Consider the following 24,876-nt stretch of genomic DNA (forward strand, 5'->3'; position numbering starts at 1 on the left):
CCTGCAAGTCACTGGACTTTATTTTGCTGAAGGAACAAACCTTCTGACTTGCACTCTAATTGGATTTCTCTGGAATTGGTGAACTCCACACAGAAATGAGGATCTAGGCCAAGAACTGGGAAAATAAAGAGAGGTCAGGTTCTAAGCTCATTTTCCTGCACATATATTCCTGCCCTCCTCCTGAAGAATTATTGCTATAGACTAGACCCCAATGCACGGTACATGAAACTGAGACTCTGAAGAAGTCTGGCAACAAAGGATAGAGAAAAAAACAAAACAAAACAAAACAAAAACAAAGGATAGAGAGCTAGACTCCTGGGCTATGTAGGAGCCTAACATAGTCCAACACAAATAGTTCCTACCTATTTTTAAACCTCCACCACAAGTCTCTTTCTTAACTATCATTTAGCCTCAAATATTCCTCCATGGCTTCCTTAGGTTAGTACCTTCCACCTTTGTACAGGTACCCACCTGGGAGGACAGGGAGCAGGTTCAGCTTACCTGCATGTTGATAGTGCTTTGAGTGGGAAAAATGAAGCAGGGCGGATCAGCTTTACCCTAGGATTCATACGGCCCTTGCATTTGGAATGCTTCTGAAAAGGGAAAAGAGAACAGAGATGGAGTCTAGGAGGATGGGAGGTAAGTTTGGGCAGATGGAGGAGGCTTGACTTACAAATACAGGGTTGGCTATTTCTACCTCCCCAAAGTCCTGGGACATGGTCTGAAAAGGGATAGCTACTGGATCGGGGCAGGGAGGGGTCTCTTTTCTGACCTGAACATACACATTGAACTAGGAAGGGATTAGAGATGCTGGAGGTGGGAGGGGTATACCTGGACATGAGTGAAACATGCAGGGCCCAGAACTGAAGGAGGTACTCTCTCTCGAGTCAGGCAAGTAACCCTGAGAGTGAGAGAGTAGGTACCTCTGTCAAGTTGTGCTCTAGGTTACTCACTTAACTCCCTGCAGGGGAGGGGAGGTAAGGGCATGAGAAAGTGTGACAACAGAGTCCAGGGAATAGAGGTTTAGCTCCCTTAAGCCAGAATCTGTCCTTGCCTGTGGGAGGGTAGTGGGAATGTTAAAGAGCATAGCTGCTTTGGAAAATGGTCTGACAAATCCTCAAATTATTTTTTTTTAATTTTTTAAATTTATTTATGATAGTCACACAGAGAGAGAGAGAGAGAGAGAGGGGCAGAGACACAGGCAGAGGGAGAAGCAGGCTCCATGCACCGGGAGCCTGACGTGGGATTCGATCCCGGGTCTCCAGGATCGCGCCCTGGGCCAAGGGCAGGCGCCAAACCGCTGCGCCACCCAGGGATCCCAAATCCTCAAATTATTAACCTTAGTTACCATACATTACAAAAAATCTAACAGCCTTTTGGGTCACTTGGTAAAGAGGCTGGAGTAGCACACCCCAATGAGAAATAAGTTGCCTCCGAAATCCAAAAAGATCCACTAGGCATTGTACCTGTGTTTTTGATGTAGGAATGGCCAGATGTAGCACTTTATCCTTAATCTTAGAGGGAATATCTCTATATGCCCCACACCACTGGACCTCTAGAAATTTCACTGAGGTAGAAGGCCTCTGGAGTTTTGTTGGATTAATTTCCTGCTCTTTGACACACAAAAAGCTGACCAATAAGTCTAGAGTAGTCAGGACTCTGGTTCAATCAGCATAATGTCATCTCAATATAATGGACCCAGTGTGATGTATTGTGAAAGAGAAAGAATTAGAGTCCCTGCAAACTAAATTATGATATAGGGCTGGAGAGTTAATATACTCCTGAGGTAGGATGGTGAAGGTATATTGCTGGTCTTGCCAGCTGAAAGAAGACTTGTCTTATTTCAGAGATTAAGTATGGTAAAAGGAGATGTGTATGGGTGCCAAGTTGACAAGGGGTGGCTGGTGATGGTTAATATTATATATCAACTTGGCTATAGTACCCAGTTGCTTGGTGAAAAGTCTAGATGTTGCTCTGAAGGCATTTTTAACATGTGTTCAACATTTAAATCAGTAGATTATGAGTAAAGCAGATTACCCTATGTAGTGTAGGCAGGCCTCATCCAATCAACTGAAGTTCTTAAGAGAATACACTGAAGTACTTTACAAGGAAAGAACTCTGCCTCCAAATTGCCTCTGAACTCAAGACTGCAACATAGACTCTTGCTGAAATTTTCAGCTTGCTGCTCATTCCAGCAAACTTCAAATTTGTGAGCCCTCACAACTGTGTGAACCAATTTCTTAAAATACACACAGAAATATTTCCTATTCATTCTGTTTCTCTGGAGAATCCTGATTAATATAAGGGGTAAAGGCTAAGGCATGTAGAGTTTCTTTTTGAAGTAATAAAAAGGATCAAAATTGATATGGTGATATCCACTCTGTGAAGATACTCAAAATCATTGAATTACACACTTTAATTGGATAAATTTTATGGTATGTGGATTATATCTCAATAAATGTGTTAAAAATATCTATAATTACAAAATAAAAATATTTTAAGCATATTAATTAAAAATCTAAAGGTGACACTGAAAGAGAAACAGCTATGATTTGAGGGTAGTTTACTTGAGGGACAGAAATTAGAGGCATAAATTTCTCAACCATTATCTCTTCAATTATTTCTTCTGTCTGATTTCTTTCTCTCTCTCTTTTTATTTTATTTTATTTTATTTTATTTTATTTTATTTATTTATTCATGAGAGACACACAGAGAGAGAGGCAGAGACATAGGCAGAGGAAGAAGCAGGCTCCATGCAGGGAGCCCGACGTGGGACTTGATCCTGGGACTCCAGGATCATGCCCTGGGCCAAAAGCAAGCACTAAACCACTGAGCCACCCAGGTGTCCCTCCTTCTCTCTCTCTTATTACAAATGTGTTAGACTTATTGTTTATTGCCGTGTATCTCCAGATGCTGTTTTGGTTTTTTCCCCTCTGTTTTCTTTTTTTTTTTTTTTAAGATTTTATTTATTTATTCATGAGAGACACACAGAGAGAAGTAGAGACATAAGCAGAGGGAGAAGCAGGCTCTCGGTGAAGAGCCCAATGCGGGACTTGATCTCAGAACCCTAGGATCATGACCTGAGCCAAAGGCAGACACTCAACCACTGAGCCACCCAGGTGCCTCACCTCTGTTTTATTTGTATTTCACTGTAGATTTCTATTGATTTATGTTCAAGTTCAAAGATTTTATACTCTGGTTATTCTGGTGTACTATGAGCTAAATGTTTAAAAAAAATTATTAAAAGGGGGGTGCCTAAGTGGCTCAGTCAGTTGAGTGGCCAACTTTTGGTTTCTGCTCAAGTCATGGTCTCATTGTCCTGAGATAGAGCCCCATGTTGAGCTCCATTCTCAGTGGGGAGTCTGTTTGAGGGTTCTTTCCCTCTCCCTCTCCCTCTGTCCCTCCCCACTACTTGTACGATTTCTCATAAACAAACAAACAAATAAGTATTTTGGGGGACACCTGGGTGGCTCAGCAGTTGAGCATCTGCCTTCAGCCCAGGGTGTGATCCCGGAATCCTGGGATCAAGTCCCACATCAGGCTCCCTGCATGGAGCCTGCTTCTCCTTCTGCCTATGTCTCTACTTCTCTCTCTGTGTCTCTCATGAATAAATAAAATCTTTAAAAAAAATAAATCTTTTTTAAAAAAACATTAAAAGGATTGAAGGAATAGTAGTCAAGGAACCAGTACAACATATTAAGGTCACATCACCACTAGGTTTCATGGTCAGGAAAATATTTCTGCTACCCAAAGTTTTAAAAACTAGGAAACCAATGCAGCTGTTGCAAAGCTGTTGGCTGAACAGCAGACTGTAGAAGCTGGCCACTACAAAAACTCTGGCTAGCTGAAATCCATTCATCAGTGCCACCACCCCCAAGAAGAAGTCTTCTACCTTCCTTCCATTTTCCAAAAAATTTTAAGATTTTATTTATTTACTCCTGAGACAGAGAGGCAGAGGCAGAGGCATAGGCAGAGGGAGAAGCAGGCTCCATGCAGGGAGTCTGACATGGGACTCGATCCCAGGCCTCCAGGATCACACCCTGGGCTGAAGGCGGCGCTAAACCGCTGAGCCACCAGGGCTGCCCACCATCTTCCAAATGTAACACAAATGTACCTCACTAGAAGAGCCTAGATTACATTCAGAATTCTAGTAACAAGTGAGTTTGTGAAATGAAGTTTTTACCTTTCCAAAATCTTCAATATAGGAAGAGGTTGAGAACATAGAAGAGGGAGAAACTATTGCTAACTGCCAATAGACAATATATAATTCATTCCACCCCTTTGCTGGCATAATATTGATACACAAGTTTCTGCTACATTTAAATTTCCAATCAACAAAATAGCAACTATAATATAATATATAATATATCTACCCCTCATATAAATGAAAATGCACTTACCCTCTCTCCAAAAAAAGGGCTTACACCCACTGCCCCATCACTCTCAGTATTCACCTATTGGTGATGTTCTTTTCTCTTCTACCTTCTTGATATCCTATAATCTAATGAACCAGATTAGAAAATTAAGCACCACCAATATACCTTATAAAAAATAGTAAGGGAAAAGAAGAGTGGAATAAAGGAAATCGGCTAATAAATACAAGTAGATTCATGACAAAGCAAGAAAATATGCATAACTACCACAATTCTCATTTCTCTGAGTGGCCACAAGGTGATAATTGGTATTTATAATGACCTTCCACTATGTTTCATGATTCTTTTGCGTCAGTTAGCACTTCACCTAGTCATGTTATTTATTTGGTAAGGTAATCCAAATCTTCATTTGTAAAAGGTCTGAGCCTTAATGGTTATCTGTGGCTTGGTATGATCTTCCATTTGGCTTTACAACTAGGTTCTTGGTTTCTTGGTGTGAACTTCCATTTACCTTTACTACTAGGTTCTTAATACTAGGAAACACCTCTCCCCATTGGATGCTTTTTACATCAGTCAGGGCCCCATCATGAAAAAATAAACTACCCTAGGAAATTTTAACATAGGAACTTAATATAAAGCGTTGCTTATACTGATGTTAGAAGACTGAATGAAAGAGCCAAAGGGACATGTGAGGGAAGCCAAGTAACCTAAGGAAGCAGCAGGCCACACTTGGGACTGAAAAAAAACAAAGGGAAGAGATAGGATTACCAGAATTTGGAGATGTGGAGGAGTGGCCTTCACATAGCCAGTGCTCAAACTAAGAGGACATGGTACAGCTGGTAACAGGAAAGCCGTATGGGATGCCTGGGTGGCTCAGCAGTTTAGCGCCTGCCTTCGGGGCCCAGGGCGTGATCCTGGAGTCCCAGGATCAAGTCCCACATCAGGCCACATGTATGGAGCCTGCTTTCTCCCTCTGCCTCTCTCTCTCTCTCTCTCTCTCTCTTTCTCTGTCTCTCATGAATAAATAAATAAAATCTTTAAAAAAAAAAAAAAAAAAAAAAGGAAAGCCATAAGGAGCTGTTCCCTGATCTGGGAAGGACACCTACAGGAGCTAAAAGCAGGAAGGAAGTCCTATCCCCTCTCCTCTCTTTCCCATTTCCCGCCAGTGTCTCCCATTGGCACCACCTAACTGGAAAAAGCAGCTAGCAAGGACATCTAGGAAAAGTAGTTTGTAGAGTCCTAGCCCCAACATCTCAGAACAGAATATAGAATAGGCGGGCTTAGGTCTATGAGACAAGAGAGAAGTAAAAAGAGGTGCACAATATATCTCTCAGCCTATTCAGTATCCAATCACACCCCTTTGCCCATAACTAAACTTCCATACAACAGTAACAGCTTCATGCTGCCTCCTAACGAGATGCAACTAACATTTATACAGAGGAAGACAATGTCACCCAGAAAAGGAGAGACAGAGCCCAACAGCCACCATATCCATCTCTGGATGAAGTTAACTTTTGTTTTAGTTGGTCAAATTCCACCCACATATTTTGTAACCTGAGTATCAAATTGTAAGGTTTATCCCAATGAACAATTCCTATGTAAAATAATGGAGAAAAAGAGTAAGGAAAATAGTTAATATATACTAAAATACACATAAAAGCAATGAATATGGGATCCCTGGGTGGCGCAGCGGTTTGGCGCCTGCCTTTGGCGCAGGGCGTGATCCTGGAGACCCGGGATCGAATCCCACATCAGGCTCCTGGTGCATGGAGCCTGCTTCTCCCTCTGCCTGTGTCTCTGCCTCTCTCTCTGTATGACTATCATAAAAAAAAAAAAAAAATTAAAAAAAAAAGCAATGAATAGAATAATATCTGCTATAGTTCCCATTTCTATAAATGATATCAATGCCGTAGTTGAGTTTTACACTTTCTTATTCCACTGACTTGTCTCCTTCAGCTATCACCTCAATTGATCAAGGTTCACAAGCTTGTGAAATGACCCCAAATATTCATTTTTAAAGGATCTGAAGCTTTAGCACTCCCAGCTTTATTGGTCACTATAGTGTACATAGAAAATACCCTGGTTTCCAGACAGTTCTCTTCTCCCCATTGTGCAACAACAACCCAATTTTCTCTTGGAAATTAGAACCAATCACTTTAGCCACGGTAGTCACATCCTTCTTTGTATGTTTAGACCAGTGACACGAGGAGCCCAGTATTGCCAGTTGACAGTATCAACTTTCAATTTGATGGAACTATTGCATGTCTCCTAACAAAAACATTCTTTACTTGTGCAATAAGCCCTCTAAAATCAGCAGTGATCAAATACATAAAGATGAGAAAAATATTTTGTAATTTTTTGGGTAGTACAAGGAGCAATTCCTACTTTAACTCCTTAATTTCTTATCCCGTGTAATTCTAGCTATAAAATAAACAGGATTAAAAAAAAAAGAAAAAAAACATAAACAGGATTATATATTGGTTGCTAGATAAGCATATGTTCCACACTGTAGAATAGCATCCAACCTCTGAAAGTACTGTTTGCCAGCTGATATAACTGGATGATTCTACTGTCCTATAAAGCCAGCTGTTTCTGGATAGTAGGTAACATGATTGCACCACAAAAACAGCGAATACCATGAGCTAGAGCCCACAACTTCACCCCCTGTGCTGTCAGTAATTATTTCCTTGAATGAAGGCAATGAAATGTGAGATGTTGTGAGGGCAAATAAAGCATTCTATAAGTCCATAGGTGATGGAGTTGGCAGAAGCATTGGGAAGGAAAGCTAATCCATACCCAGAATGACTATTCTAGTGAGAAAATTTGTTCTGTCCGTAATTAAAAGAAGATTGAAATCAACTTGTTACCAGGTGGCTGGGTGGCTCTCCCAGGGTATAGAGCTCATCTTTGTTGTTGGCAAGCTGGACTTCTAGCTGTGATCACAGGTAGCTCAGTCTTGGAGGGGAGGGAGGTCCCATGTTGTTAAACCCATGGCAACCACTGATCCTTTTACTGTTTTCATAGTTCTGCCTTTTCCAGAATGTCATATAGTTTGAATTAAGCAATATGTAGCTTTCTCAGATTGGCTTCTTTCACTTAGAAATATACATTTAAGGTTCCTTCATGTCTTTTCATAGCTTGATAGGTTCATTTCTTTTATCACTGAATAATACTCAACAAAATAAAGGTACCAGAGTTTGTTTATCCATTCACCCATTAAAGGACAACTTAGTTATTTCCAATCTCAGGCAGTTATGAATAAAGCTTCTATAAACATCCTTGTGCAGGTTTTTGTGTAAACATAAATTTTTAACCCATTAGGGCAAATGCCCACTTGTGCAACTACTGACTCATATGGCAAGGCCTATGTTCAGCTTTGTAAGAAACTGACAGACACTCCTCCAAAATGGCTATACTATTTTGCATTCCCACCAGCAATGAATGAGAGTTCCTGTTGCCCACATCTTTGCCAACATTTGCTATTATCATTGTTTCAGATTTTAGCCATTCTAATAGGTGTGGAGAGGCATCTCATTGTTGTTTTAATTTGCAATTATTTAATAATATTTGATATTGAATGCCTTTTCTTATGCTTATTTGCCATGTGTGTATCTTCTATGAAAGTATATCTGCTCAGGTATTTTGCCCACTTTTTAATTGGATGGTTTGTTTTCTTATTGCTGAGTTTTAAGAGGTTTTTTATGTATTTTTCAATACAAATCTTTTATCATACATGTGTTTTACAAATATTTTATCACACTCTGTGAATTTTCTTTTGATTCTCTTAACAGTGTCTTTCACCGAAGTTCTTAATTTTAATGAAGTCCAAATTATCAATAGTTTCTTTTATAGATCGTATTTTGGTATTTTGGTATTGTATCTAAAAAATAATCACCAAATTCAAGATCAATTAAGTTTTCTCCTATGTTATCTTCTAGAAGTTGTATAGCTTTGTGTACCATGTTTAGGTCAGTGATCTGTTTTCAATTAATTTTTGTGAAAGGTGTAAGGCTTGCATTTAGATTCATATTTTTGCATGTGGGTGTCCAGTTGTTCCAGGACCGTTTGTTAAAAGGACTATCCTTTCTCCATTGAATTACTTTGCTTCTTTGTCAAAGACCAGTTGACTATATTGGTATGGATCTATTTCTGAGCTTTCTATTCTATTCCACTGATATATTTGTCTATTCTTCTGCCAATGTCTTCATCCCTACGGCTTACTGTAAGTCTTGAAGTTAGATAGTGTCAATGCTATTTGTTCTTTTTCAGTATTGTGTTCACTCTTCTGGTTCTTTTGCCTTCACATATAAACTTAAAAATCATTTTATCAACAATATAACTCACTGAGATTTTTTTATTGGGATTACATTGAATCTATAAATCAAGTCAGGAAGAACTGACTTCTTAATAATATTAAGTCTTCCTATCCATAGGGGCAACTGGGTGGCTCAGTGGTTGAGTGTCTGCCTTTGGCTCAGGTCATGATCCCAGGGTCCTGGGATTGAGTCCTGCATCAGGCTCCCTGCTTCTCCCTCTGCCTATGTCTTTACCTCTCTGTGTCTCTCACGAATAAATAAATAAAATATTTTTTTAAAAAAAGTCTTCCTGTCATGAACCTGGAATATTTTTTTATTTATTTAGATCTTTGATTTCTTTCATCAGAGATTTACAGTTTTCCTCATATAGATATTTTACATATTAGGTTTATGTTAGGTTTATAAATAAGTCTTTTGATCTTTTGGTGTTAATGTAAAGGGCATTACCTTTTTTATTTTTAAGATTTCATCTATTCATTTGAGAGAGAGCACAAGCAGGGGGGAGGGGGGAGGAGCAGAGGGAAAGACATGATTATGTCTTCTAATATTGGATTTGCCTAATATTTCTACATTAAACTACATTTTGTATGATTTGCCTAATATTTCTACAATTAAACTACATTTTGTATGATGTATTCATCATTTAATATGGCCATAAATTAAACCTAGTTTATTTTATTAAAGACATTTCTATCTAGTGGTAATAGTATGAAGGCATTGCAGGGCTTCTTATTGGAAAAGAACATTGGTTTTGATCATCCTCAATCTGATCTACAACTTCAAGGCTATCTGAGCTTCAACCACTTATTTAATTTCTCTAAAGTTTTAATACCTTCCACACAAGGATTAAGTAAGATATATGTCTCATGGCATGGCACATGGTGAGTACTCAAATACAAGTTTTTTATTGATGTTAATAATTTAAGATGATACAAATACTTTTTTATACTCCTTTTGCCAGATTTTGGTATCAAAGTTTAGCAGATAAAAATCAGCAACAACAAAAACAACAAAAAGCAAAAATAAAAAAACCCCTATGTTTCATTATTTTCTCTAAATAATTTTAACTTCAACACCATGCTTCCCTCCAGTTTACAGACAGAAAACTTAATCTCAGTCATCTTTGGGGATACCCCTTTGCCAGGTATTGCAAGATTCTGGGGTCTAAGAGAGCATTAAGACTTGAGGATAAATTCTCCAGTCAACTGCCATAGGTTATTCTTATTGAGACACCGTCTCACAAAATCTGCAGACCTATTCAGGCCAGAGTCTCTGTTCTTTCCAGAAGTCAGAGAAATGGACCCAAGGGATAGATTTCCCAGGTTCAAACCCTGTCTGTAGTCCTTCCAAGCTGAGCCTCAGTTTCCTCATCTATAAAATGGGGAGAATGATAATACTTAACCAAAAGATTTTATGTGAGAAATAAATTACAGTATGTAACATTTTCAAAAGTTCCTGACACATAGTATATAAGTGTTAGCTATTATTATTTTTAAATTAATTATACCATAGGAACCTTGGGCAAGGCTAGGAACTCCACCAAAGTTTCACATTTATCCCCTGTCAGGAGTGGCGAAGAGGGATTGCCAAGGAGCAGAGAAAGAGTCATTGTTTGATGTACTCACAAATCTTTATCCCCTTCTCAGTTTCCTGGAACCTTTTTTTTTTTTTTTTGCATTGCTGCTTCTCAAAGGGTATTCTCCCTCTCTCTGCCTTTCAGGGAATATAACAAGATTCCTTCAGAAAGCTTGGACTTTTGGAAAAGAAGAGCCAGGAAAGGAAGATGTGAATATCCCCTGTTCTCTATCTTAAAATCCTGAAGCAAGAAAACACAAAGACTGGCTACCTGCTTAAAAGGTAAAAGAAGGGTCCCTGGGTGGTGCAGTGGTTTGGTGCCTGCCTTTGGCCCAGGGCGCAATCCTGGAGACCCGGGATCAAATCCCACGTCGGGCTCCCGGTGCATGGAGCCCTCTTCTCCCTCTGCCTATGTCTCTGCCTTTCTCTCTCTCTGCGTGACTATCATAAATAAATTTTAAAAAAAATTTTTAAAAAGGTAAAAGAAAATGGGGGAAGTGTGGGAAAACAACAACAACAACAACTAATATCTCAACTTTCTATCCTGATCTAAGAATAAAGTTAGCTTCATAAATGACTCAGAAAAATCCCCCTCCCCCTATTTTCCCTTCCTTTTCTTACCACTGGAAAAGTAATCATCAAAAGAAATTACCTATATCATAGATTTCACATGTTCTGGAAGCAGGTGACCCAAGCAGTTGACCCAAAACCTGTTGACCTAAGGAGTCTGGTGCAGAAATGATACCATTATCTTTTTATCAATTATTAAGGAATATGAGGAAAGGAGAATGGAATTAACATTTTATGAGCAATGAATGGTGCCTCTTACCTTAGTAGGCCTCTGCTATACAGTTCACATCTTTATATATGACAGTGATAGTAGCAGGTAGATTTATTATCACCTTTTTAGAATGAGAAAACAAGATCATCGAGATCACACAATTAATACATGGTAGAACCAATATTCAAATCTGATTCTGATTGACACCTAAATCAATCCTCTTCCTACTATACCTCCATTGCTTTACAACAAATTAATGACAAATAATGTGAATCTTCCTCCCAAACTTCATTGTTGCTAACTGAGGTTTCTTTTAGGTCTAGCTCTTTGAAAAGCCCTAAGCTGAGGAAAAATCGACAGAAACACACATGTTTTATGAACTTCAGAACCAATTTTACTACAGAATGTAAAAGTTTCTCTTACACAAGCTGCATCCTGATTAGGCCCAGATGAAGATCTTCTCTATCATTAGGGGATGGTTTTGAAGGGTCAGTTTGGGAAGTGGAAGGCTTAGCTGAATCTTTGGGTCTTGTAAGCCTATTTATAGCAAGCTCATTTACACATTGACTTGGGACTTTTTCCCAAAAGTCCCCCAAGTTATATCCCAGTAAGAAATTAAGCCTTCTTAATGGGAAAGGAATATCACCCACTTTTATTTTCATGCAAATGGTCCCAGCAGAATAAAAAGGGGGACAGCGAAAGTGATGACACTGATCTAATTATCTGCAGGCCAATATCACCAAGTTCTTGAAAGGAACCCACAGAATGGCCTGACACAGGCATAGAAAACACAGCCAGGAAACAATTGGGACCTTAGCAACAAGGCAAAAACTGGCTCCTTTGTGCATAAAGAGCTGTTTTATGAGCATTTCTTGTTACTTTCCATTAAGTCCCACTACCTCTTCCAAAGAAGGCTACAGTCTATTTTTAATCGATGCCCCATTGCCTATAATCACTGACATGTACTGTTCCAACTTCTGCTTTCTGGGCCTATTGTCCTCGCACACAGCTTCAAGCCCTGGTTTTATGGGAAATGTAATGCATAAGAATAAGACTTCAGTAGATACAAAGCCTCAGCATTCAAACTCAACCTATCTCTCATATCATCCTATTAATCTCTAAGTGAAGTCAGTATAAAATGTCCACGTTTACAATATGGAAAATGAAATCCAAGGAGATGAAGTCACTTGACAAAACATCCAAAGCTAGCAAGTAGAAAGAAAGGAGCCCCGAGTCTTAAGACTATACTGCATCACACTGCTGCTGTGCTGTTAAGATATCAACAAGAAGAAATCAGAGGTATTCTCTAAAGAGCAACATCCAATGCAATTCAGCAAACTGTTTCCTGGTTTATGCTGTAATTTCCTGAATCGAGCCTGATTTAGCTAGGTTCCAAGGCCAACCCAGCTTTGCTCAGGAGCCTCTTCTCTAAATGGAGGCTCTTCTCACCATTACCTTCCAATCTGAGGCTAACTGTGGTCCTATATCAAATCCTAGCTGCCTTGTCCACCCCCCACATATCCCCAGCCCCGTTATTATCTAGGTATCATCATTGCCTAACCCAGTTATCCCCTGCCCTGTGTCCAGATAAAAGTCTTTGCCTCCTAACACCAGATCAAACCAAATCAGGTTCATCACAACCACTTAGGCTCTTGGCCATCCCCCTCAGGGATCAGATTTAGAGAGAGTTTACTTCCCCTGGCCCTGCCTAAATCCAACTCCACCCACTTCTCTAGGGCCTGCTGTTAAGGTCCCCTAAACTCTAGCAGAGGCAGTGTTGCATAGGCAATTATCATAGCCTTTGGAGTTAGGCATTCAGGCCTGGATTTGAATCCCATTACGTGAGCTGGGCAAGTTATTTCAGCTCTATAAACTTTATATTCTTATCTGTCTGTGGAGAATGATCCAGTGTACCTTGTGAGGAATTAGCACACAGTGAAAGTCCAAAAAAAGGCTAGATGTATCCAAGTTCATAACTTTCATTCATATTTAATCAAAATTCTTCCTACTGTTTTTAAAGAATAATTAAATTCAAATTAAATGGTGATCAATTAATTCAAATTAAATGGTGATCAATTGTCTTGCTAATTAAAAAGAGCTAACGGTGTATAAGAAGTTAACATGATTAAATGAAAGACTAAGGGCAGCCCCAGTGGCCCAGAGGTTTAGCGCCGCCTGCAGCCTAGGGTGTGATCCTGGAGACTGGGGTTCGAGTCCCACGTCATTGGGCTCCCTGCATGGAGCCTGCTTCTCCCTCTGCTTGGGTCTCTGCACAACCCCCCCCCCCCTTTCTCTCTCTGTGTGTCTCTCATGAATAAATAAATAAAAATATTTAAAATAAATAAATTAAATGAATGACTAAATAATTGAATGAATCAAACCATTGAATATAACTGGTATAAATGAATAAACTCCATTAAACAAATACATATTAAATAATATCATGTCCCAGATACTATGCTGAGTTCTGGATAAATAGCAGTGAATAAGATAGACAGGATCTTTTTTCTCATAGAGCTTACAGTTCAACACTTACTCTCTCCTTCGTTTTTTTTTATACAAAATTTATGATAACATTGAACAAAATGTATTGGAATTATTTGCTTTGGAAGCTGCTTCCTCCATTGGCCTGTGAGTACCATGAAGGTAAAAGCTGAGTCTTTCAAATACCAAATGATTTCATTCATATGTGGAATTTAAGAAATGAAACAGATAAACATAGGGGAAGGGAGAAAAAATAAGATAAAATCAGAGAGAGAGGCAAACCATAAGAGACTCTTAACTCTAGAAAACAAACTGAGGATCACTGGCGTGGGGGGGCTTGAGGGATGGAGTAACTGGATGATGGGCATTAAGGAGGGCACTTGATGAAATGAGCATTGGGTGTTATATGCAACTGACGAATCACTAAATTCTTGCCCTGAAACTAATAATACACTATATGTTAATTACATTGAATTTATTTTATTTTTCTTTAATATTTTTTATTGAAGTTCGATGTGCCAACATATAACAGCCATTTATATGGCTGAATTTAAATAAAAAATTGTTTTAAAAAGCTGGGTCTTCATTACCTGCCTTAGGGCCTGGTAATAATTCACGACTTCATGTAGTAGCCTAATTTCCTATTCCTAGCAGAGATTTTGCTCTCTCTTCTGGACTTTCCTTAAAGTGTGCACATTTCCGTTTCTCTTCCCTGACAAAAATTCAGGCAGGAGCCTCCCCTAGAATTTATTAGGAGTGGGAGTTTGGGCAGAGAAACATTTTTGTGCCCTTTTGCAATTTATGGAATCAGACAGTGACTTTTCATTGTATACATCTTAAAGGAAAGTCCTGATGTTGTAACAGAAAAATGAGCCCAAGATAATATGTCAACTGAAGAGAGCCAAGGGATTGATGAGAATCAAATTGGGCACCAGGGAATAAATCCGTGGTGATGCCCAAATGAATTCTGGAGACCAAGATTGCCTACTGCTCCCATGCTGCTCCTGCCATGCATTTGAGTAAGTGGCCCTGGTTAGTTAAAGGAACAGAACTATGAGGACACAGTTAACCTGTGGAGCTTCAAACTGACCCTAGGATCAAACAAAATTTGGACCGAGACTAAGTACATTTGAGAATGGGCACTCATTTCCTTGTCAGGAAAATCATTTCTGTCTTCAGAGGCTCAGGGTTTCTTCACCTGCTTTCTGGTGCCACATGGGGGAAGAATAGGTAACACAGATTAACAATAATTTGCTCTTACTTAGACAATGGATGGAGAATAGGAAGCCTAAATGTAATTGCCTCACCCCTGTCAGATCCTGTAGCTGGTCATCATGAACATGTGAGAGCATGTGGTGTTCAACTATTTTCCAGAGAAACACTTTGGAGTAATTGATGCCCAGTAAGTCATTTTATAAGGCAGATGGTAGCAGAGCTCCTGTGGCTGGAGTGAGCATGGGAGGTCTTGAAGGCCTACTCAGCCCCCTCCATGTCCTCGCAGTTGGTGGGAGTAGGGTAGTGGGAAGGGAGGGCTGCGGAAAGGATGAGGAGGTTGTGGTTCATAAAGAGAAACCACAGCGCTGCAGAGCATTGGGATTTCATATTCTTTCAGGGTATTATATGCCAAAACAATGGTGAATGAGAATGGTCAGGAGTGAGTAATAACTGGCTGCCGGGATCTTTGTTCACCATGGTGATTATCTTCCAGCCAATGTCAACAGGCAGCAGACAGATAAGAGACACATCAGTTCCTCTGTTCACTATTCATTGAGAGCTTTAAAAAAAAAAAAATATGGAACTCAATTTATTCAGACATTCAAGCTATGTCTCTAGTCAGCAGGAGGGCATTTGTTCCCTATCCTTCATCTTCTCTGACTCTTCGAAACTAGAGAGGAAAAGGTACCAAACCAGCTGGTCAGAAAGGTCTGCATTCCTGCTAGACCTTCTTTCAAAGGCTCTGGAAAAAGAAGGCTGCATCCACCTATGGCCAAACATCTTGAAAGTCTCCCTCTCCCACCACACTCCAGCTTCGGGCAGCTGCTTCCCAGCTGCGGCGGGTGCCACCCTCAGACTGTAGAAAGGAAAATAAATTGTTGTCATTTATCACCTGTCAAAAATTCAGACTCCGCTTGTCCCCGAACAGCACAGTCAGACACAAAAAGGCGACCACCAGTCAGATGATGAGAAGGACGTGAGGAGGACCAAGGGGCCTATATCCCACTCACAGAGACGAGTAAAGGAAGGTAACAATGTTTTGCCACTGTCATTCTGTCTAAATAGGAAGGCAGAGTCTTATGATGTGTGTCTCTCTAGGAATAAAAAAATCAGGCTGAGGGTCTCCATTCTACCCCTTAATCATGTGCCTTCTGGAAACTTACTTGATCTAAGACTTGGTTCCTCCATCTGTAGAAGGCAGATAATATGAACACCTGCTTCAAGGTTTTTGTGGAGGTCAGCTAAGAAATGTGATGAGCTTTATGAACTATAAACTGCTGTATATGTGATTATCAAGAGTATCTAAAGACTGTTTGGAGACTATCTGGTTCTGAGTGTGTTTATCATCTTACCATCCCCTTGTTTCTGATCCTTCCTGTGTATAACCATGTTTGCCCAGTGGGACTGCAGGAATTAGCAACTTCAGCGCTGCCTGGGACAGCACCCTAATTAGGCCATCACAGCAGCTGCAAGGTAATGAAAAGCTTTGAACTTGATGGACTGGGGTCCAGTGTTGCATCTTAGCAGTTATGTGACATGTGACACACTATTTATCTCTAAGTCTCTTTGTCCTAAGTTTCTGTGTATCATAGGGCTATTAGCATACACCTTCAAGGTGCAGTTTAAGTGACATCTTATCTCAAGTGCCCCGCTTATAGATCTTGCTTGTCCAGCTCACTAAGACAAAACATCTGGAAATTGGTACTCCAGTTAATGGGGATGCAGATTTAACAAAGTACCATTTCATATTTTCTTTAATTGTTCCAATCTCCCTTAAAAGTTGAAGGAGCTAAAAAAAAAAAAGTTGAAGGAGCAAGAGGATTTAAAAACTTCAATTAAATGATATCTCTTTCTCTTCTGGTTTAACAGTTTTGTGTATCCTGGTGTCTTTGGGGTAAATTCTGAGGCTTTTCGTTTTCTCCTCCTTCCTCTGATTCACCCCAGGAATGCCATTAGGGTCTGTGAGGAGGGGGTCACATAGGTTGGTGGCAGCTAGGGAGGAGGGCCCTCATATCTCTCTAGGAAGTTCCTCATGCCTGGCCCCTAGACTGCTGCACACAGAGGTGTTACTGGTTCTACCACATATCTGGGGGTTTCACACCACCAGTCTCAGCACATCTGAGCCCCATCACCAAGATGAGCAAAAACTTCTGAATACCCTGTGTGTTCTTCACAGGCTAGGGGAACCAGCAATGCTACCTTATGTCACCTCGCTAAAATACTTCTCAGCCATAGCTCCTGACTCGGGTTAGACTCAGTACTAACCCAAATGCACAACGTCTCCTGGAGGTTTGCAGCATCCCTGGACCCTGGTCCCAGGCTACTAGTTCCAATGCTTTCAGTTCTCTCACACTTATCAGAAGACTTCTTTGGTACACACACATACATTCCCTACACACATACCACAAGGTCATATTCTAAAAAGGAGGGTGGTAGATGAGGATTCTGGTGTCTATCTTTGCCTACTTCTTCCAAGCTCTCTCTTCTCCTAACATTAACAATGCCGGGAGTGGTGGGATGTCTGTCCTGAAGGGCAATACTATTTCCTGGAATTTTTGTTTCAATTTTACATGAATATATTTGTGTGTGTGGTGTTAGGTGATGATACAAAAAAAATATATTTCTTACCATGAATTGTGGTCAAAAAGTCTGAAAATCTTTGGCTAAAATTAAATTCTTGTTAAGAAAGTTAAGCTTTGCTTTTGATATATAAGGGTAGCTTAAGACCAGTAGAAATCAAGCTTTTCTTTCAAAAATGCCTGACTCTCAAAACTACTGCCTTTCTATGGATTCAGCAAAGAATTCAGGTCTGAAACTGAAAGCTGAATAATGGGCACTTGGCTCTAGGTGGTATCTGCCCTTCCAGTGAAAGATAATGACATCGAGTCATTGAGTAAGCAGCCACAAGACAACACAATTTATATTAAAATTCATCTTAGGGACACCTGGGTGGCTCAGTCCATTAAGCATCTGCCTTCAGCTCAGGTCATGATCCCAGGGTCCTGGGATTGAGTCTTGCATTGAGCTCCCTGATTTTCAAGGAGCCTGATTCTCCCTCTCTCTCTGCCAGCCACTCCCCAACTTGTGCTCTCTCTCTCTCTGTCAAATAAATAAATAAAACCTTAAAAAAAAATCAGATGTTCTGATTGACTTATATTCTATCACAAATGGTCTATTAATAATCCAGTGATTATCTTCAGCTGAACTAAGTTATTCATTATTCCTACCGCCAAATTTAGGGGGAAGCCAGCCAGGCCATTTCCAAGGACCCCATTTTATAAGGAGAGTGAAAGCAGATCTGGATTATATATAGTCAATACAAATGTTTTTTTAAAAGTGAGAGCTGCCCATTTCACTAGAAAAAAAATCCAGTAGAGTCAGGAGAAAGCCTCAGAGCACTTTGTCCGAAATGAGAAGAGTCCTTGGAGTATGAGTTAATCTAGAAGACCACCTCTCAGAACTCTGTGCTCCTGATGCGGCCCTCACCTCACTCTCCTCCTCTGGCTCAACACCTATAGCCTCGTACTACCACCTCCCTGGAGACCATCAGAGTTAATCTCATATGCCCTTTATACCTGCTAAAATCAGACATCACAAGTGGTCTGGACATCCTCATCCTCTGGGCTCTCATCCCCACTTGGTTCTCTATATCCTCTTTTCTGATGTCACTGACCTCAGGATATACCTTAGGAAACCCTTCCAGTGTATACCCCTGGAAACCAAAGCCAGTCATTAGCAAAACTCTTACATCCTCAATCTGGTACTTTCCCTTTGCCTTCTTGTTCTAACAGAAACCTGACCCTTCTGGAAGGACATTGCTTCCCCAGCTACCCTCCCAAGTGATTGTTGTTGTTGTTGTTTTTTTAATCTCCAAATTCCTTGGACCGTGGAGCCCAAATGGAATAAATGTTCTCCTTGCCCATTATAATGCTTCTGCATCTCCCTAAAACCCCTAATCTTAAATCACATCACCAGACCATACTCCCCATTACCCACTCCTGTTGCTGTTATTTACTGACCTTGAAGTCATGCCTCCTCATTTCTTGGAGAGTGTATTTCACTTTTATTCTTACTTATAATTCAATAATTTCATTGAGACATAATTTCAATAATCATATATATAGATGTTCCTCCCTATATCCTGGTTCTGGTGTTCCTTGATTTCATCTCCTCCAGTGATATTATCCTGCAGCTCAACCTAGCCACTCATTCCCATAGTCTCTTCCTACCTCTTACTATTATTAATAGTAGTATTTATCTAATCTCAGTTTCAAACATGCCATTTTCTGATCACCACCACCTCTTATCTTTCCAGTGTAGTATTCCAATTCCAACAAATCTTTGACCACACGGTAACCTGTAATCTACAGATTCTACTTCTTTTCACTATCGCCCACCAGAGCACCCTTCTGTGGCTTCACTCCTCACTGTACCCAGCTCATAGTTTTTACTTTGTCATTACAATTTCTCTCTTACATGTATCTTCAACTTTCTTTTCCCCTTCTTGCCTCATTGTACTCGTCTTGAAAAACTCCAATCTCTGTGAGAGCCTCCTCTTCACCTCTCTCAGCCTCCTTCTGACCAGCTGAACCTGGTTGGAGGTAAACACACAACTGTACCGACTGGTCTGACTTCATGTTCATGACTCCTAAAGTAGATCAGACCCCTGGAACTGCTTGGCAATCATCTCCCTGATCTAGTCTGATCTCTTCAGCTTTCTTATTTCATACATTTTCCTCTCTTTAAACCTCCACGCTTTCTTTCATCATTACTTCCTCCTTCTCAGAGGAGGTAGAAACAGAACTTCCCAAAGCTCATCAGCCCATTTGCCCTCACACGGTCTGCCCACATTCTCTATCTTCTCTCCTTTTACTGTGAATGAACAGTCTTTGCTCCTTCCTAGAACCAATTCTGCTGGCTGTATTTTAAAGCATCTAAAATCCAACCTGTTCTCCACCCACATCATTATCTCTTTGGTCCAAGATACTAAACCTGTTTATTGCAATAAACTTCCCAACCAATGTCCCTATTTCCTCCCTTGGACTTCTAATTCTAGCTGTCAAACTTTTAAAAATGTGTCAGATTGTGCCACTCCTCTGCTCAAAACCCTTCAGTGGTTCCCATCTTCTTCAGAATAAGAGCCAAGGAACTCCATGTAGTATTCTCTGAATCCTGCGTGTACTACTGTGATAACACTTCTCACGCTGAATACTGATGAGCTTGTTTACTGGTCTGTTGTTGCCTACTGTGTTAATTCTTTGAGGACCTGGGTTGGGGGCATTTTCATTTTCTATTTAATTTTGGTATTCCCAGCTCTTAGCATAATGCCTAATACCTAGAAGGAGAGCCATAAATATTCATTGAATTTTAATTGCACATAACCACAGTGAGTCTGCTTAAACTTTATTTTTCTTGAAGAAAAGTCACAGGTATATTCCCAACTAGACTTTAAGCTCCATGAGGATAAAGAGTGCATCTGCTTCTTTCAAAGGCCTACCCTGACACCTACTATATTCTGAGTACCAGATAAATGGCTATTGAATCAATGAATGATAAATAAGTGTTGAAATAAGGATCCCACACCTCAGGCTGACTACTCCCTCCCCTCAAATGCCACTGTCTTCTCCAGAACAGTTCCTTGTACTTTTCTGAGAGAAGGCTTAGAGTTGCTAACTTCTTTCAGCAGTGCCGAGTTGGCAAAGGGGAATTGCTAGCCTTGTTTCCCGGGCTCAGCTGGCTGGGCTCCGAGCTCCATGGCTAGCCCTGGGTTATGGGGAGAAAGGGAAGGGCAACTATAGATCACTGTTTTAGTGAAGTGAGCAACACTTGCTTCCGCAAAAAAAAAAAAAAAAAAAAAAAAAATCTTCTCTATTTACCTTTACCTCCAACTCAGAAGAGCTCCTGACCAGCCAGCTTTGTCCCTGGCCTCTTTCTCCTCAATCTCAGGAAGCCAGAAGCCAGAGCCCACTCCCTCTGTTTTGGTGTGTGGTCTGAGTTTCAATTCTGTCTGGCAGACAGTATGGAGGACCCCAGGTCAGCAGGGTCATCAGAATGCTAAGAGGAAATCTGATTGATGAGCAAGTGTCAGCAGGAAAGAATGGGAGCCTTAATTAATGACTTCTGCCCTGTTTCAAAGAAAGTTTCTCTTACACACCCAGTTCTCTCTTTTCTCTGAAAAAAAAAAATTGGGGTGGGTGAGGAACTGAGGAAGAAAAGGAGGAAAAAACACCCCTATAATCCAAAGTTTTCTAAACGACATAAAGGAGACTTCAAAGACAGACATGGTCAGTTTTTTATGTGCAAGACTGGTTCAGTGATTCTCTCCTCTCTTTGTTTCCATGGACAGCTAGGCTCCATTCCAAAGCTAAAAAATAAAAGGCCACATTGTTCTGAGGGGAGCTAGCTTTTACAAGAAATTTCCTTCTACCACTGGGGCAAATTAACTGCCTCAGCCCTGGGTGCTCCAGGAGCATTTCTTCCAGACCCGGCTCAGCAGGCCAGCTCTCCATTCCTGCCCTGCTCACTCTCACCAGAGAAGAAACATAATCCACCTACTCCACTTAACAGACTTTGAAAACTCACTGGCCTGGTGAAAGATCAGAAGTCAGAGTGATAAGTGGGGCCTGATCAGGTTTCATGTGCAACAGAGGCAACATTAGGTTATAGAAAGATTCCTAGAACAGGTAGTGTCTAAACTGAGGCTTATGGTCAAGAATTTTAGTTTATAACTCAACATTGAACATCTGTCACATGCCTGGTCATGGAGTTAGATGATGCCACAGAATGTAAAGAGGAAAGGTTCAAATCACAAGTCACTTATGACTCAGCAAGTCACTTAAACTCTTTACCCTTAGAATCTCATCTCTAAGATGACTTTCGTAATACCTATTTCCAGGAGTTGCTGAGGGAGGATTGAAATGAAACAATATAGGTAAAATTCTTATACATGCTATGCTTGGCACATAGCAGTTAATTAATAAATGATAGTTTTGAAAGAGGAAGGGCAGTATTCCTGTCTGGAGACCCCTCAGTCTAGTGACAACAACAAACATTAAAAACAAGTAGTCATATTGTGTCTTAGTCAGTTCTGGCTGCTGTAACAAATTACCATAGACTGGTGGCTTGTAAACAACAGAAGTTTATTTCTCACAGTTTTGTAGACTGGAAGTCCAAAATCAGGGTGTCAGCACAGTTAGATTCTGGTGAGAGCCCTCTTCTGGGTTGTAGACTGCCACCTTCTTGCTGTGTTCCCATTCATGAGGGCTTCACTCTCATGACCTAATTACCTCCCAAAGGCCCTACCTTCCTAATAAAATCACATTGGGAGTTAGGATTTCATGAATTTGGGGGTGGGGGAACACAAACATTCAGTCCATTGTGCTTTGTAATGTTACAAAGGCTATAAAAGGTGTGCGCAAAATATACGTATGAACTAGAATGTACACAGAATAGTAACCCTCAAAGGAAAGTTTCAGCACAGATTTAACAAAAAGCCAAATTTGATTTGAGTGTTGAAAACCAAGTAACAATTCACCAAGAAAAGGAAGCTGGGAACACCATCTGAGGAGGGGGACCAGCAAAAAACATCTAGCAGCTATTAGGGACTGCATGAGTGGAGATTCCATAACAGATGGGATATTGGGATGACAGAAGCCAGTGAACTTGTCAATAGATTGGACGTGGGTTGACGGTGGTGAAAGAAGTCAGATATGGCTGAGGGTGGTGGGCTTGGTGGCAGGAAGATGATGATGCTCCAAATTAATCTCACAAGAAACAAGGAAGAGTTGCTCATTCAGGATAAAGAGTAAAGAGTAGATTGAGTAGATCCACAAATCCCAAACAATGGGATAATTTATATGCTTTTATGCTTCTGGAAGTGATGACCTGGAGGGAGGACACTTGGCTAACTTTTGCCCAATGTCCCACTTCTGCAACTCCATCACCTGTATGAATTACTGTTGAAACCCCCATCAGATATTCCTCTGGCAACGCTGTCAACCAGGTGATCACATTTGCTATTGATTTAGAGATGAGAAAGCTGGAACAGTGAGTAGCCTTCAACTGGAGAAATCTATAGGTCTGGTTAATGAATTGACTTAAGTGACTTAACTAATTGTGTTTGAGTAAAAATCCAGGGAGTCAGTTTGCTGAACTTTGTAAAAACACCGGAAATTAGAAAGTCAAATGAAAAATCAGGTCTATATGAAGTTAATTTACAAAAACTACTTTTTTACAGATAGTTTTTTTCTAACCACTTTCACTTTTTTTTGGCTAGAAAATACAGGCAGATGGGAAAGAAACTCTAAAGGTACAAAAGATTACAATAGAAAGGAAGTCTACGCGTCCCCCAGTCACTCCTATTTATCCTTTCCAGAGGTAACCACCAATTTCTGTGTATCTTTAAAAAGAATATATTATTTGGTAAAATATATTCTACATCAATAAAAGCTTGTTTGCATACTTCCTTTTATTCACACAAATGTTATTATACTATCCTCATAGTTCTTTCCCTATATTTTTCCACCTAGCAATTTATATCAGACATTGTTCCATATCATTATAGATAAAATTGTTTTTTTTCATCATTTTAGCATTACCAAAAAGAGCATGTATTAAATATTCTGGTATATATTTATATAAATATCCTGGTACTTTACAGTTTGTAAAATAAAGGCCAAGAATTGGATTGTTCCTTATTTACAAATTGTATATCCTGCTTGTTGAGGTTTGTCTTAGTGAGTTACAGATATTTTTTATACACTTGTTATGTGTCAGGCACTGTTCTAAGCATGTTACATAAATAAACTCCTTGGTCCTCACAAGAACACCATAAGGTAAGTTCTATTTGGCATCCTGATTTTCTTTTCTTTCCTTTTTTTTAAAGATTTTATTTATTTACTCATGAGAAACACAGAGAGAGGCAGAGACACAGGCAGAGGGAGAAGCAGGCTCCATGCAGGGAGTCTGACACAGGACTCGATCCTGGAACTCCAGGATCACGTCCTGGGTCGAAGGCTGGCGCTAAACCGCTGAGCCACCAGGGATCCCCACATCCTGATTTTCTTAAATGAGAAATGGAAGCTCTGAGAGGCTTAATAGTTTGCACAATGTCACACAACTGTAGTGGCAGAGTTTGTATTTGAACTCAAGCTTTCTGACTCCAGACCCCAGGTGAGCTATGACATACATATATATATATATATACACACACACACACATACATATGACAGCTATGTAGCATTGTACCCCTCTTTTCCTCTTATGTCCTCAATGGACTGCATAGCATTAGATAAAGGAGGGCACAATGAATACCTGATCCAGTAGGGAGACCAAAAAAGGAAGAATAAGGCTACTCAGAACAACAACAACAAAAAGGTGTTGCCCCTCTGTGCTGTGTCAGAAAGGGATAGAAAATGGGAAAGTGTTTTAGAGGAGATCCGCTTGTGGCCATCTCACAGCTATTGAGTCTTCAGGCCTAGGGTAATCTGCATGAGTCTTAGAGCCCCTTGAAGAACACTAATAAGAGGAGCTTCATTCATCCAGATATTGCAATGGGTCTGGAGGCAATTGGAACTGCTGTCTTTTAGAGAATGTGCTCCTGTAGGCTGCTCTGGCTCTGGGCTTCCCCCTCCCCACTCTCCCCAAACCACTATCACTAACGCATTTCATAAGAAAAGGAATTGTGAGCTTTTATTTCCATAGGACACAGAATTTGAAGAAATTACTTGAATGTCAACCAAAAACAACCTTCTACTTGCCCATCAAGATTGGGAAACCAAGGCTCCAGATAGGAAGTGACTCATACAGCTCTTTCCATAGGAACCAGACCTCAAACGTTTTACACTGGTTCCCACCTCAGGATTTTTTATACTATTGGGGAAATATAATTAAAAACAAACTCTCTTCCCAACCTAGAAAACTCCACAAAGGCTGAAGAGAAAGAAAACAGTTTTATTACTGAATAAGTATTAAACCAGAATATGATGCATATCACAGGCAATCAATCTACAAAGAGATTACAAAGACAGAAAGAAATCTAACCCTTTTATAATAGTTTCTATGAGCTGAATTTTCTTTCTTAAAATCTTGTATGTTGAAGTCATAACCCCAGCACCTCAAAATATGACTGTAT

The 24,876-nt window shown here is 40.1% G+C and overlaps 1 protein-coding gene across 5 annotated transcripts in view; it reads right to left on the minus strand.

The window, feature by feature from the left end:
• PRCP (prolylcarboxypeptidase) overlaps nt 1–24,876 on the minus strand; it is a 138,652-nt gene that overhangs the window by 23,196 nt on the left and 90,580 nt on the right. For 2 of the 5 annotated variants that reach the window (XR_011995149.1, XR_011995150.1), the window contains exon 9: nt 502–593. The exons of the other annotated variants lie outside the window; for them this stretch is intronic. The gene's annotated coding sequence lies outside the window, so the exon portion shown is untranslated. The remainder of the gene's footprint in view (nt 1–501; nt 594–24,876) is intronic. 5 annotated transcript variants of the gene reach the window in all.

Source organism: Vulpes vulpes, chromosome 11 (genome assembly GCF_048418805.1).
Source record: "Vulpes vulpes isolate BD-2025 chromosome 11, VulVul3, whole genome shotgun sequence".
Lineage (NCBI taxonomy): Eukaryota > Metazoa > Chordata > Mammalia > Carnivora > Canidae > Vulpes > Vulpes vulpes.